Below are 12,301 nucleotides of genomic sequence, written 5' to 3' on the forward strand. Positions count from 1 at the left end.
TATAACGATCAGATTAGTTTTTATTAACTATAAACTTGTTTCCACATGTTGCTTAATTTCCATTGAAAGAAGATCAAAATAATTTCAACAGTAATAACCTCTGAAGCCATGGCATCACAACATGGTGGCTATAGAAGATCTACTGAAGGTTTAATGAATATAAAAATATGAAAGAATCTTTTTGGAGGTCATTCTGTAATAATCTTTGAGGAAATGCACACATGTGTGTATGATAGACACAACCCCATAAGCATGTTGGATAATGGATGGATGTCATATCTATGAAAATGTCATAAGAGTGGTCTTTAGAGATCTAATTATCAAGCGTCTGAGTGAACAACCTGAGACCAAGTCAAAGAATAAATAATGTATAATATAATATGTTAATATATAATATAATAATATGTTTGGATGTAGATTACTCCACTAATTCTTAGAGTTCAGCACCACAGTGGAATCAGGTGCATAAATTAGTGATTCTTAACAAGTTCTTCTAGCTGTTATGGATCAGTTTATAGAAAGGTTTCATCTTCTTGTTTGATGAAACTTTGTAGATAAAAGAGTAGAGCTAGTCTGAAGGATAAAAGCATCACCAAAAGTTTCTTTCATGAACTTGATGAGCTTCATGAAGATTCCTTCCACATGTTGCTGCTTCTCTCCCTGCAGGTTTCTCTGCCTGAGCTTTTAACAGCAGAAGCCTCCACGTGGCTGAATGAAGGTCTTCTTGTAATCGGGTTCCTCTGGAGCTGCAGCTGGGATTCTGCAGACACAGTCTGACCTGCTGCAGCTCCAGGCCAATAAATCACAGCACTAAGGATGTGGAGCAGGAAGGAGGTGAGCAGCACAGCCAGTGAGGCCCTGCTGACCCTTTATGCAATGCTTTTCTGCATGTGACCTGGACATGTTGTTAGAAGGAGTGAACATCTGTGTTAAGTGTGGTGCTCTGATCTGCAGCGTTGGGTTGGTGCAGATGAATGCAGGTGGCTGAAAGAGCTTTGTAGATCTTAATGTCAGAGAGGAAACCTGGCAGAGTTTGAACTGAAGAGGACAGATCAGTGTTCAAACTGTAGGTTCAGAGTGACAATCTCCCAGTAACATCAACAATCCAGACTCTGGATGCTGGTAGAACTGGACAGAATGATTGATTACTGGATGTCCAATAAAATAAAGCTGAATCATTTAAGAATTATCAGTGTCTAAAATGTTAGATCTTGATCTAGTCTTTGACTAGATCTTTATTCTAGTTAAAGACCTGACTAGAATAAAGATCTAGTCAGGTCTTTGAGTTGAGAAATGCTGTCATCATCAAAGAGGAAAATGATGTCATCATTAATCTTGTGAGAATAAATAATTATTAGAAAAATAAAGAAAACCATCCGATGTTAGAGGACAACATAATGAGTCAGAAATGAGCTTCTGGTGAGAAAACCTGCTGCTACTGACTGCTTTATGGATCAGTTTTATTGCAGCAATCAGTCATGAAGATCTGAGAACAACGCAGCAGTTCTGCTTCTGGCCAGCAGAGGGAGGAAACCTTAATGAGGACACGGCTTGCATCAATCAGCTACTGTTAAATTCATTAGTTTAATGAAAATCTCAGTTGATATTTAAACAAGTTAAAAATCATCTTCCTAAATTATCTCTAGTTTTATCAACTCAGTTTCTTTCTGCAATAATTAGATTGACTCTTTAAAATCTAGCAGTATTTCCACCTGCTTCTTCCTTCCTGTTAAAATAAATCTGTTTATAACAGGGATGATGAAACGAAGCTCATACTTTAACACTGATGCACTAGAAACTGGAGAGGGAAGTGAGAATTATGTAAATCAAACACATGAATTCATGTTTGTCAGAAACTGACTTCAGTTTGCATTCTGGATGTTGTGAGAATCAACATGAGCCTCATAGAGGAACAGGTCTGCAGCCGTCCAGGTAGAAAAACAAACACTTCAGACCCCTGAGCAAATATTCCCACATAAACATCATTAAAACATCAAACAGATCATGATGCATGTGTCTCTGTGTGAAAGTGTTTGACTTTCTAAACAACAAGCAGCAGTCTGTGGTGTGAGAGGGAAAAGATCTGCTCCTAAAATAAAGACAGATATTTTTTATTTGTTTTATTTATGGTGATGATATTATGAAATGACTGCAGGTCAAAGGTGATAAATAACTGCACTGTGGGGTTTCCAGACAGAAAGAGAGCGGGACATGCTGTTTAGAGTTGCATGCATCTTTCTGCTGCAGGAAAACACAAAACACTGAAGCCATCAGCACAAACCTGATGTTAAACTTTAAAATACACTGCATAGTGTGTTGATTTTATCTGAATGTTGCCCCTTTCATATCATTTACATCTCTTTGTTCCCCTTTTGGAAAGAGTGAATGCCTACTTTTAGACAGGGAATTTCCTTCCAATTATTTTCTATTTTCTTCTCACGTAGAAATCTTCTCAACTGCAGAGTTTTCCATAAAATATTTTCTCAACTGAAGTGAGAAGGATCTTATTTACCCACAAGCTCTGGAAGTCAGAAGGGAATCAATTCAGAAAATCACAAACTGTCTCCTGAACATGAAGCCCTTGAGTATCACTAAGACTATTGAGCTATAATGGTATTCTACTGCTGAAGAATGAGGGAGATCATTTTCTAATGTAGCTTGTCTGAATGTTCCTGTCTATATTAGAGCTGCAACTAACAATTACTTTAGTAAGTGGTTATTCTACAGAATATTCTGATGATTAAATGGATTTAAAAAAACATTTCATTGCCTAAAATACAATAACATTGTATCCCCTTACATTGCACTAAAGGTAAATACTTTTAGCATCAACATGTGAAACTCTCAGCCCTTTCTGTTTTACATACCATTAATACAGTGTAGGGCTAATCTGTTAATTATTTTTTGGATTAATAGTTGGATAACAAAAAGGGTTGCGTTGGAGTTCCTTCTTTTGTTTTTCTAAAGAATTTGAACCACATGAGACCAAAACTATGTGGGTAGAACATATTTACAGAAATCTTGGATATCTTAAATGGAAAATGTATACGTTTTGAATAGCTTTGGCTTAATTATTGCTCTGATAATCTGGCCATGGCCTTCCTATGCAAGTCCACTCGATTCTAATCAAGTTCAGGGCTCTGTCTGGATTTTCCCCAATTAAAGTGGATTTCTCTGGTAGAATTTCTACCAGGCCAATTAGTGAACAGAAGGAAAAGTTATGAATGATGACATCCATCTTCTGTGCTGCAGAATTGTAGCGTGCCTGTAGTTAATCAATGGCAACAGAGGAAGTGAACAAGGCTGTTCAAACCATGTCTGCCACAATTCAAAATATTGGATTAACATTAAGAGCCTTTTTGATAATAACATGGATCTTTTTCTGTTTTCAAACAGCTTCTGTGTCCCTGTTCTGGAATTTGCTTTATGATGTACAAACAATGTTGAAACCACAACTAGGTTCCTTTTTCACATACATGGTTATTTTAGACCAAAGAGAACAAAGTTGAGAGAGCTTTGGTTTTCTCCAGTGTTTCCAGCCTTCCCTTCTTCATTTTTTGTGAATTTGTTTCCATCACCACTTCTGTTGCAGCTGCCACATGTTAACATTGCTGTAGTTGTCGGAGTTACAAGTTTCAGCACTACTGCTGCTTTCATTTAACAAAACACAAGCTTCCTTTTTCTGCTTTTTATAATTATGTAAACTGGGAGTTTTTCAGCTGTGGAGCAAAAACCTTTCCTTCTAGACTCAAGCACTCAGCTCTGGAATCTGCAGAGGTCGAGCTGAACTGCAAAAGTGAGAAATTAGTTCTAACTGTTGCAGGTGCGTGACGAAAACTGGGTCATTTTGTTCTTATCCTCATGTCATCCATCCTTCTTGTTACAACCTCACTGCTGAACTGTTCGCCCACCTCTCTATGCAAACCTATTGTGACAATTGAAGAGCAATTGTCCAAGGTAGTGATGAAATGTGTACTGAAATATACAACTCTGCCATTTGTTCCTTTTCTTTCAAATCGTAAAAAATTAAATGATGTTTTCCAGCCCATCAATTATTATATCCTTCTCCTCCAAACGTGTGAACTCGTAACAGTCGTTCTTCTCTGCAATGATTGCTGCGTTTACTGTGTCGCAAGTCACACATGTGTGACACTGTGACGTATACTGCAGTGGGGTAGGAGAGTTTGGCTCGGTGTGCCTTGCGGACTGTGAAAAGTTTGTGTGCAAATGAGCATCAAACACATGCCGACAGTTCAATCAAGCTGGGACCTTCAGAAAGATAATACTTACCTTCTCAGGAAGGCTGTGAGTCCAGGAGAAGATGATGCAGAGGCCACTCTTCATCATGATCTAGGTTTTGGGTTCCAGAATTTTCTTCTGTGCAGAGCTCTTCCTGGCCTTCAATTCCACTGGCACTGCAATTATTTCAAATAAGAGTAATTATGACTGCTTCTACTTTTAATCATCATCATTTATTAACAATCTGAGACAAGGCTGGTACTTTTTAGCCACTGAGATCCTTTCAACTTCAGCCAGTTTCTCCTCCACTGTGTCCACTTATAAAAGGCTCCAGCTGCAACAGCTCAGCTCTTTCTAGATCTATTTATCAGTCAGAGACCAGATGTGATCGCTGGGATTTTTCACAACTTCTCTTGGTTTGGTGTCTGTAATTGGGCAGACAGGGTTTCCACACTCTGAAGTCTTTATTAACTCTGATCACTGAGCCATCAGGAATATTACCACTGATATTCATAAAGCATCCAATCATCTCTTCATAAAGAGTGACTGCTGGCAGGCATGCTGAGCAGATGTGGAGGGAGCTCAGCATCCTTCTGCTCCAAAGCTCCTCTGCACTAACAGAGGGATCACTGCCTCGCTCTCTTCATGGTAGTCTGGTTAAATTTAAAGCCACTTTTCTTACATCACTTCTCACTTACCTACACATATTCAGCACACCGAGATTCCTCCATCTATGACATGGTTCACGTTTCCTCCTGCCGTACAGAGCTTGCTGTACTTTCTCCCACTCTCGTTCTTCAGGCGTCTTGGGTTGGGCTTGTTCTATTTCATAATCCAGGTGTGCAACGTGAATACTCTTACGAGGTTTCTGTTCTACAAAATACTGATGGTGACAGAAAAAGACAGAGGTTAAAAATAGAGAACAAAGATTCCCTTTTATCAAATAGAATTAAATCTTGATGGAACAAATCTGTAAAATTTGTCTGTAAAACTCTGAAAACGAAACTTATTAAACCCAAATGATCAGTTTGATTCCTGTTACTTGTGAAGATGTTTTCTGAATATTGTCCCAAACAACATCAGAGTTTAATTATGTTTCATTGTTGGACAAAAAGGATATTAATGTCTAACAAAGTGTTGTCATGTCAGTCCAAGAAGAGTGAAATGAAAACAACAGAGCAGTTATTAGAGGCAAACGAGAAACCCTGAACTCCCATAAAATCCCTTGTGAACAATCTGCAGGCCTGCATCAGGACTGGGTCTTTACTGAGGAACTGCAACAAAAGAACATGTTCCCAAAGATTCCCAAAGCACAAATCCCTCTTTAATCATCTGAATAACATCAAACGTCTCCCATTCCTCAGAATCCAACTAAAAGCTCCCAGCTCAGTCTGATCTGAGTTGCTGTTCTTCATGGTCTGATTCTGGTTCTGGTTCTGGAGGATTTGAAACTCTAACAGCAAACTTTACAACCTGTAGAAAAATGCCAATGTGTCTGTATGAATGGAGAGCAGGTCACAGTTTAATCACAGACACCTGCAGGAACAGCTCAGACTCTGATTGGCTGTTAGGAGCTGCACATTGTTAAGGGCAGGAAGAGGAATGAACGTGTAAGTCTGCAGGTTGGGTTCACCATCAGCTGGAGCCAAGCACGGCCATCGTCTCTCATTAAACACAAAGTGACTCGCTACTGGAAACATACAAGTCAATTCACCCAACCACAGACTAACAGGAGGACTTTATTAGGCCAACCAAAATTCTGTAATTCTCTTATATGTGAAATGGACAAACGCCATGTGTTTGCTGAAGGGAACACTCCCTAGAATAAAATCAAACTCTGTTCCAGATGCTTTTAAAACGCTGTAAGTGAGAGTGATGTCGGAGAGTTCTGAGCACTAAAACCTATTTTATTGGTAGGTGTCCTAACGTCCCCTCTGGGCTCCTCTGGTCCAGAACTGCTGGTTAAACTTCAGCAACAAGCAGAAATGTTTGGAAATCAGCTGCTGGTGTCTCTGGCTGCTGCTTTGTGGGTTTGAGCTTCTGCTTTGCCATCAGGGGAGGAGCTGCAATGATGCAACTTTGTTTCCTCAATTAGAACCTGAAGAGAGCCTGTCCATAAGAATGACTGTGATTCCTAAATACCTCCCAGATATCATGCTTGTTGTTCCATTTCACTAGAATCATCAGCAAACAACTGCTTTAAAATATCCTGCAGGGATAAAAACCTAAACTAACAGGACAGTGAGCTGCATGGATCAAAACAATGAAGGGATCTAAGGGGAACAGATCCAGACAATGATTTGTTGAGAGTATTGTAATTGATTCTGCCAGAGAGCAGAAGGACATGGAAACTTGTGCTGCTTCATGCTTTGTTTTCAGTTAGACAACAAGCACCTGCAGACTAAAAACTCTGTAAACCAGAATCTGTCAGATAGTATGACCTCCATGTTGGCTCTAGCTGCACAATATTACTATTTTTGTTATGGAAAAGCCAGCATTCCTGTTAACAGTAAATTGTGAAGAAGATTTCAACCTGATGTGTATCTCACTGACTTCAGCAGCCTCTTCCCCCCTTCAGTGCAGTACTCTTTCAAGAACTCCACTTCCTCCTCCACTGCGCTGGGTAAAAGGGTAGCATGTCTGCAGTCAAAATGTAGAAAAATAAACACAGATCAAAGATCCTATCTGATTCAGTCATGGTGTCATCTTCTGTCATGCAGCCTTACAGTTACTTTCTAGACACGCTTGGACCTCTTGATGCTTCCCGTCATCTGCCAGATGCAGCGGTTTAGGGAGCTGGTTGAAGCTACGAACAGAAACAGAAGGTGGAAAAAACTCCAACAGTGGCTTCCCCTCACTGTCTTTTTCAAGGGACTGTACAGTTGTCCCACCTCTACAAACTATATTTAACTGAACAGACAGAAAACTTAAAAAGTTAAAAATAAAAGGTATCGCAGTGTTGTTTATATTTCCCGTCACTGCACAGGAAATAAAAGCTAAAAAATAAATAAATAACCGAGTCACCTAAAATTTTGGAGTAATTAGGCAAAACTTTATCTGGCACACAAAAAAAAAGACAGAAATGGCTTTCATCTAAAAAAAATATGGAAGTAAAAAATGAAACGCTGAAGGTTGACTTGATTATGCTTAATTAAACTCGTGTTTAATTAAACATGAGTTTAATTAAACTCATGTTTAATTAAGCATATGTTTAAGCAAATGTTTAATCTGGGTGTAGCGTTTCCCCACGACACACCTGGGAGGTTCAGTATCAATCGCACAATAAAAGCAGACCAGAACATCTGATTAAATGAAAATGGAACCTTCTCTGTTTCACTGAAGATGAAAAATAAATCAATTGAATAAGTTATTCAGCTGGATACAGTCTGAATTGCTGCAGGAAAACAAACTTTCTGAGATTGTGTTGACACTGAGAGACTGTCTGAGTGATGACAGCCTGCCTCAGAGAGACGAATAATAGTGAGAGCAGCAGCCAGTTCATCATTAGACCAACCTGATGATATAGTCTTTGAAATCAGATTTCGCTAACGTGGTGTTCCACTGAAGCGGCTCCTCAAACACATGCTCTGCCTCCTGCGGGTGCCTGGAAACAAAATTCCCCAACAAGTCCAGGATTTTCTTATACCCGGTCAGTGGCGTGGACTCCAAATTGTCTGTGCTAGAGCCGGTGTTCTGGAGCTGGTCCACTGGGCCGCCCTGGTCAGCATCAGCCCAATAGCGCCTCCTGAAGTTCAAAAGTAGAACAAACTGGAGGAAAAACTCAACTGTCGCTTCAGTTCAGCGTGGTTCCTGAAGAAAGAACTTGAAGCTGAGGAAATTGACATAAATAGTTGTCTCTTGGTTTTACCAGTCTTGTATAGGAAATAAAATAACATGAGCGGCAGTTACGACCGGAGCAGCTAGTAGCCATACATTCGCTAAGCTGACAGTTTCAACACAGAAAGCAGCTGAAGCTCAACTATAGTTGAAGAAACTCAATTATTTAGCTGAAAGCTGTTTGAACACAGCCAAGTGCTAGAAACTAGTTATTGTCCATGGTAAAAGTGTTTTAATATCATTAAAATATAGCATTACCGTATTTTAACGAGGTGGTTCTGTAGAATCGTCAGCAGGTGACAATAATTAATGATTACCAGGGCAACCAAGCTGGTAAGGGAAATCTGTAAGCAGCTTTGATACTGCTACGCTGTGTCTTAGCAACTGCGTTAATTACGTCTTCTCAAAATTAAAAATTTGTTTCAAAATTCAGTTCAATTCAAAAATACGTTATTGATCCCAAAAACAAATAAAACAAGGAAAAGAAATACAACCAGGTGTAAGCAGAGGTGGCTAGTAAACAAGAAATACTCTCAAGAAAGAGTAAAAAGCGACTTGAATACTTGTTTATTGCTTTGTTACTTTAATATCTTTAGTGTCTTAAAAATAATTAGACAGACAAAAAATAGAAAGTTATGTCCAAATTCAGTATTTTTAACAAATGATTACAGTATTTTCAATATGAAAGAATTAACCTTAGAATTAGGTTAAGTACTTCCAGTGATAGTTTAAGGTGTTAGAGTATGTTAATGTAACTAAGTGAAAAATGGGTACCTGAAAAATATATTTTGCAAACGCGTTTTTGCTTTTATTTAACCTACTGGTTGCAATTCTTGTTTATGTCTGTATGTGGTGCTGTTGTTACAAAAATGTCTAAAATGATCAGAAATTGAAAAAACATCTTGTTTACGTACTCTGGCATTCTTAACTACGGAGCCCCCTAGTGGACATAGGTAATTTTTTTTTCCTTTTGCGTTCCCTCACAATATGCTTCCTGCAATATTTGCTGGTCTATTTTGTATACAGTCACAAATGTCAATTTCAAATTTCAAATATATACACATTTAAAGAGCCTCAGTAAAAACGTGTTTATTCCTAACTCTGGTGAAAAAAAAACTGATTGAAAATCGACTTTTTCACTGCATGTTCATGTTTATTTGTATAAGGTTGAGATGGAACTGCACATTCAGACCATTCAGATTACCAACACATAAGAGACACAATCAAAACTGTAAGATAACTTTTTTTATTAGCTCGCGATAATAACTCATAACAAATACTAGTATTTACTGACAAGTATAGAGTATTTTAGAATAGTATTTACGGGCCATTCACTTAACAAGACTATTTTTGCTGCATTTCTTGAACTTTATTTTCCATTTTTGCAACTCGGAGAAAATTGTGCCTTTTAAGAGCAAAGTGCTCCTTTTATTTGAAGTTCTGTGTGCTCTATTAATCTCGGCTTCATTAACTTGACCGCCAAATGGCTCAGCAGGCTCAGCAGATACAAAACATTACAACTGAGAAGAACAAATTTTTTGTTAAACATTTGTTCTTCTAGAGTATCCAGAAATATTACTCAAATAAGAGTAAAAAGTGCAACGTTATAAAACTACTCTGAAAAGTGTATTTTTTTAAAAAATAAAAAGCTACTTAAGTAATTTTTGGGAACTTGAGTAGACCAAAAGCTAACCCCAAAAGTTAGAGCTAGTTACAACCCACTTTTTGATGTGAATCACCCAACATAGTAAACACATTGGTTTGTAATGTTACACAGTTGCTTGCCTTGGTATTGACATTATAAATAGAATCATTAAAACTTCTAGGAAGTTTTTTCTTTTTACTTAACACAGAAAAGTTACACATTTAAAAAGAAAAGGAAACAGTGTTAAAACATAACATGATAAGATGTTTTTTTTTTTAACTTTTACATTCAAACATAGAAGGTACTTTTTACATTTAAACAAAAAACATCTTAATAAAGACTCCAAAACTTCTACATTCAAAATTTTCTCAGATCCTGTGGTTAGAGAAGTTAATCAAGCAAATCAGATGCCTTCAGATGTGTGTGGTTTTTCTTTTTGTAAAGCAAAACTGCCCTGGAACATGTAGGCAGACAGTTTCTTGATATATGTTAGCCTGAAATGCAATGACGGGACATGTGAAGAAATATTATATCTGAGTCAATATTATCTCAATAAGATCGTCCACCTCAGCTCATATTTGAGAACCCGTTTCCTCACTGGCTCCTGGTTTGGCTCTGTACTGCAGACAAACACTGAGGACTGAAAATATTCTGTTTGTGTTCACTCTCTCTGTTTAGACCCAAAGGTTCATTCAGTTCAGAGGTAATTCACCACAGGCTGGAAGGTCCTGCTTTAAGATGAATGTTCAAGTTCTTCTTCAGGTGTTTCATCTCAGCGTTCTCTGATTTTCCACAATGTTCTCCAGTTTGAGCAGGATAAGAACCAATGCTGTAGTGTTCTGTGTTTAAACCACTGAAATCAAACACTGATCTGCCACAACCATCCTCTCTGGTCCTGACATCTGACCCAGATATGGTCTTTCTGATTATCAGTAAAATCACTGGTTTCCTCTGATGCTGACCTGTTTGGCTCTTTATCTGCCAGCTGAACCAATAGGAAGGTGAGCTCTGTCTTTCGGATCGTTGAGAACAAAGTCAGAGCAGGTGGAGCGTCTTTGTCTCCACAGTTTGTAGGAATCAGCTTGATGGGGTCAGAATGGGAATCGATCAGTTAAATCCCCCCCTGAGGGGAGGAGAGGCAGCAGCTCTTCTACAATAACAAGACAAATAATTTCTGATGCTGTTGTTGTTAGAGAAGTGGATTTATGAGCTTTCCTCCTTCTGCAGGTATTTTACTTGGAGGAGTTTCTGAAAATGTGCCACTGGCTGCTGGAGTCAATGTTGAGTTGAGACACGCTAGAGAATTAACTTAGTGCATGATTTAATGTGAGCACCTGGCTGGCTTTGAACAGGAAAAACAAAGAAAGAAGATGGATTAAAGTCTGCGTGAAAATGTGGAAGCAGAAGCAGGATAAACGAGGGTCTTTATATATCTACCCCAGGTCTCTTTAGCCGACCTAATTGCTGTTTGTTAAAGCAGAGATTAAATGGAATGATCTCTGGGTCTTTTCCAAAGGAAAACTGATCTGCAGCGTGTTTAGAAGCACCTGCTCTCTTAGATGTTCTGTGACTAAAACTTAATACAGCATAATAAACACAGGCTGCTCTCCATACTGTTTCTCCACTGCAGGAGCTCAAGGCCCTGATTAAACTTCATGGAAACCACTGGATGACACACAGAAACCTACTGCAGCCTGCATCAGTTCAGTGTGTCCAACAATCCATTCAAGCTCAAACCAAACACACACAGAAGGAGTGTGTGAGCAGTAAGAGTGATGAGAAGGTGCTCAGACGCCTACTACTGTTCCTGTTCCTGGTTTGGAGAGAGTCAGATCGGGTCTCTGTTGTCATTTTTCAGTCACATTCTTCTCTTCCGAGGAGTTCACTTGTTTTCCAGGCTCTGTGTTAAATCCAGATCAGTGGGGCTCATGTGGTTAAAGCAGGAAAATATGAAGGTGACTCTGGTCATTGTAAGAAGGAGCTGCTAGCTGTGTGTGACCACATCCCAAAGTTGTAAAATGCTCCCTGAAATCAGCCTGTCCTTTCCCACAATCCTCTGTGATTTAGGACAAACTGAAAAATGGTAAAACCTTTTAAACTTGGTTAAGTGGGGCTGAAAGATTCTTTAAATCTGTCCAGTAACTTTCTTTCTTATGGCACATATGTACCCAGATTTACAGTTTAGCTGCACAATGTAATTTACTTTAATGAGTTAAAAGATCACTTAGTAAAACTTGTTTGCACCTGACAAACTGAGATACATGAGATGGTTGAATTATAAGAGGGTCATAGAGACATAATGTTGGCTACATGAGAACCAATCAGCTCTGATCTAAATGAGTCTCAGTAAACAAACCCTGATACCTCTGAGAAGATTTCCATATCACTGCTTGGACTTCTTATGCACACAAACCTGTAATTGTGGCTTTGGAATAATGTGGTTCGCTTGTATTTAAAGGGGTTGAGGCCTCGGTGCCACTGTTTTCTTTGGAGGGGACAGACTTTTGTCAAATATAGCAGCATTGTGAGATTTATGGCCATAAAACTTGAGGAGAAACCCAAAGTCAAACTCTGCATACA

At 38.7% G+C, this 12,301-nt stretch overlaps 1 protein-coding gene across 8 annotated transcripts in view; it reads right to left on the minus strand.

Moving 5' to 3' along the window:
* The window catches only part of LOC122824145 (homeobox protein Mohawk-like), a 151,071-nt gene that overhangs the window by 33,258 nt on the left and 105,512 nt on the right, over positions 1–12,301 (minus strand). For 2 of the 8 annotated variants that reach the window (XM_044104399.1, XM_044104405.1), the window contains exons 1-6: positions 8,335–8,419; positions 7,754–7,984; positions 6,966–7,045; positions 6,773–6,879; positions 4,938–5,122; positions 4,291–4,415 (exon numbers count right to left, since the gene is read on the minus strand). The gene's annotated coding sequence lies outside the window, so the exon portion shown is untranslated. Of the gene's footprint in view, positions 1–1,861; positions 1,958–4,290; positions 4,416–4,937; positions 5,123–6,772; positions 6,880–6,965; positions 7,046–7,753; positions 8,309–8,334; positions 8,420–12,301 lie in introns of those variants that run through there. The other 6 variants (XM_044104402.1, XM_044104404.1, XM_044104400.1 and 3 more) reach the window with 6 other exon arrangements.

The sequence above is a fragment of the Gambusia affinis genome, linkage group LG21 (assembly GCF_019740435.1).
Source record: "Gambusia affinis linkage group LG21, SWU_Gaff_1.0, whole genome shotgun sequence".
Taxonomy (NCBI): Eukaryota; Metazoa; Chordata; class Actinopteri; order Cyprinodontiformes; family Poeciliidae; genus Gambusia; species Gambusia affinis.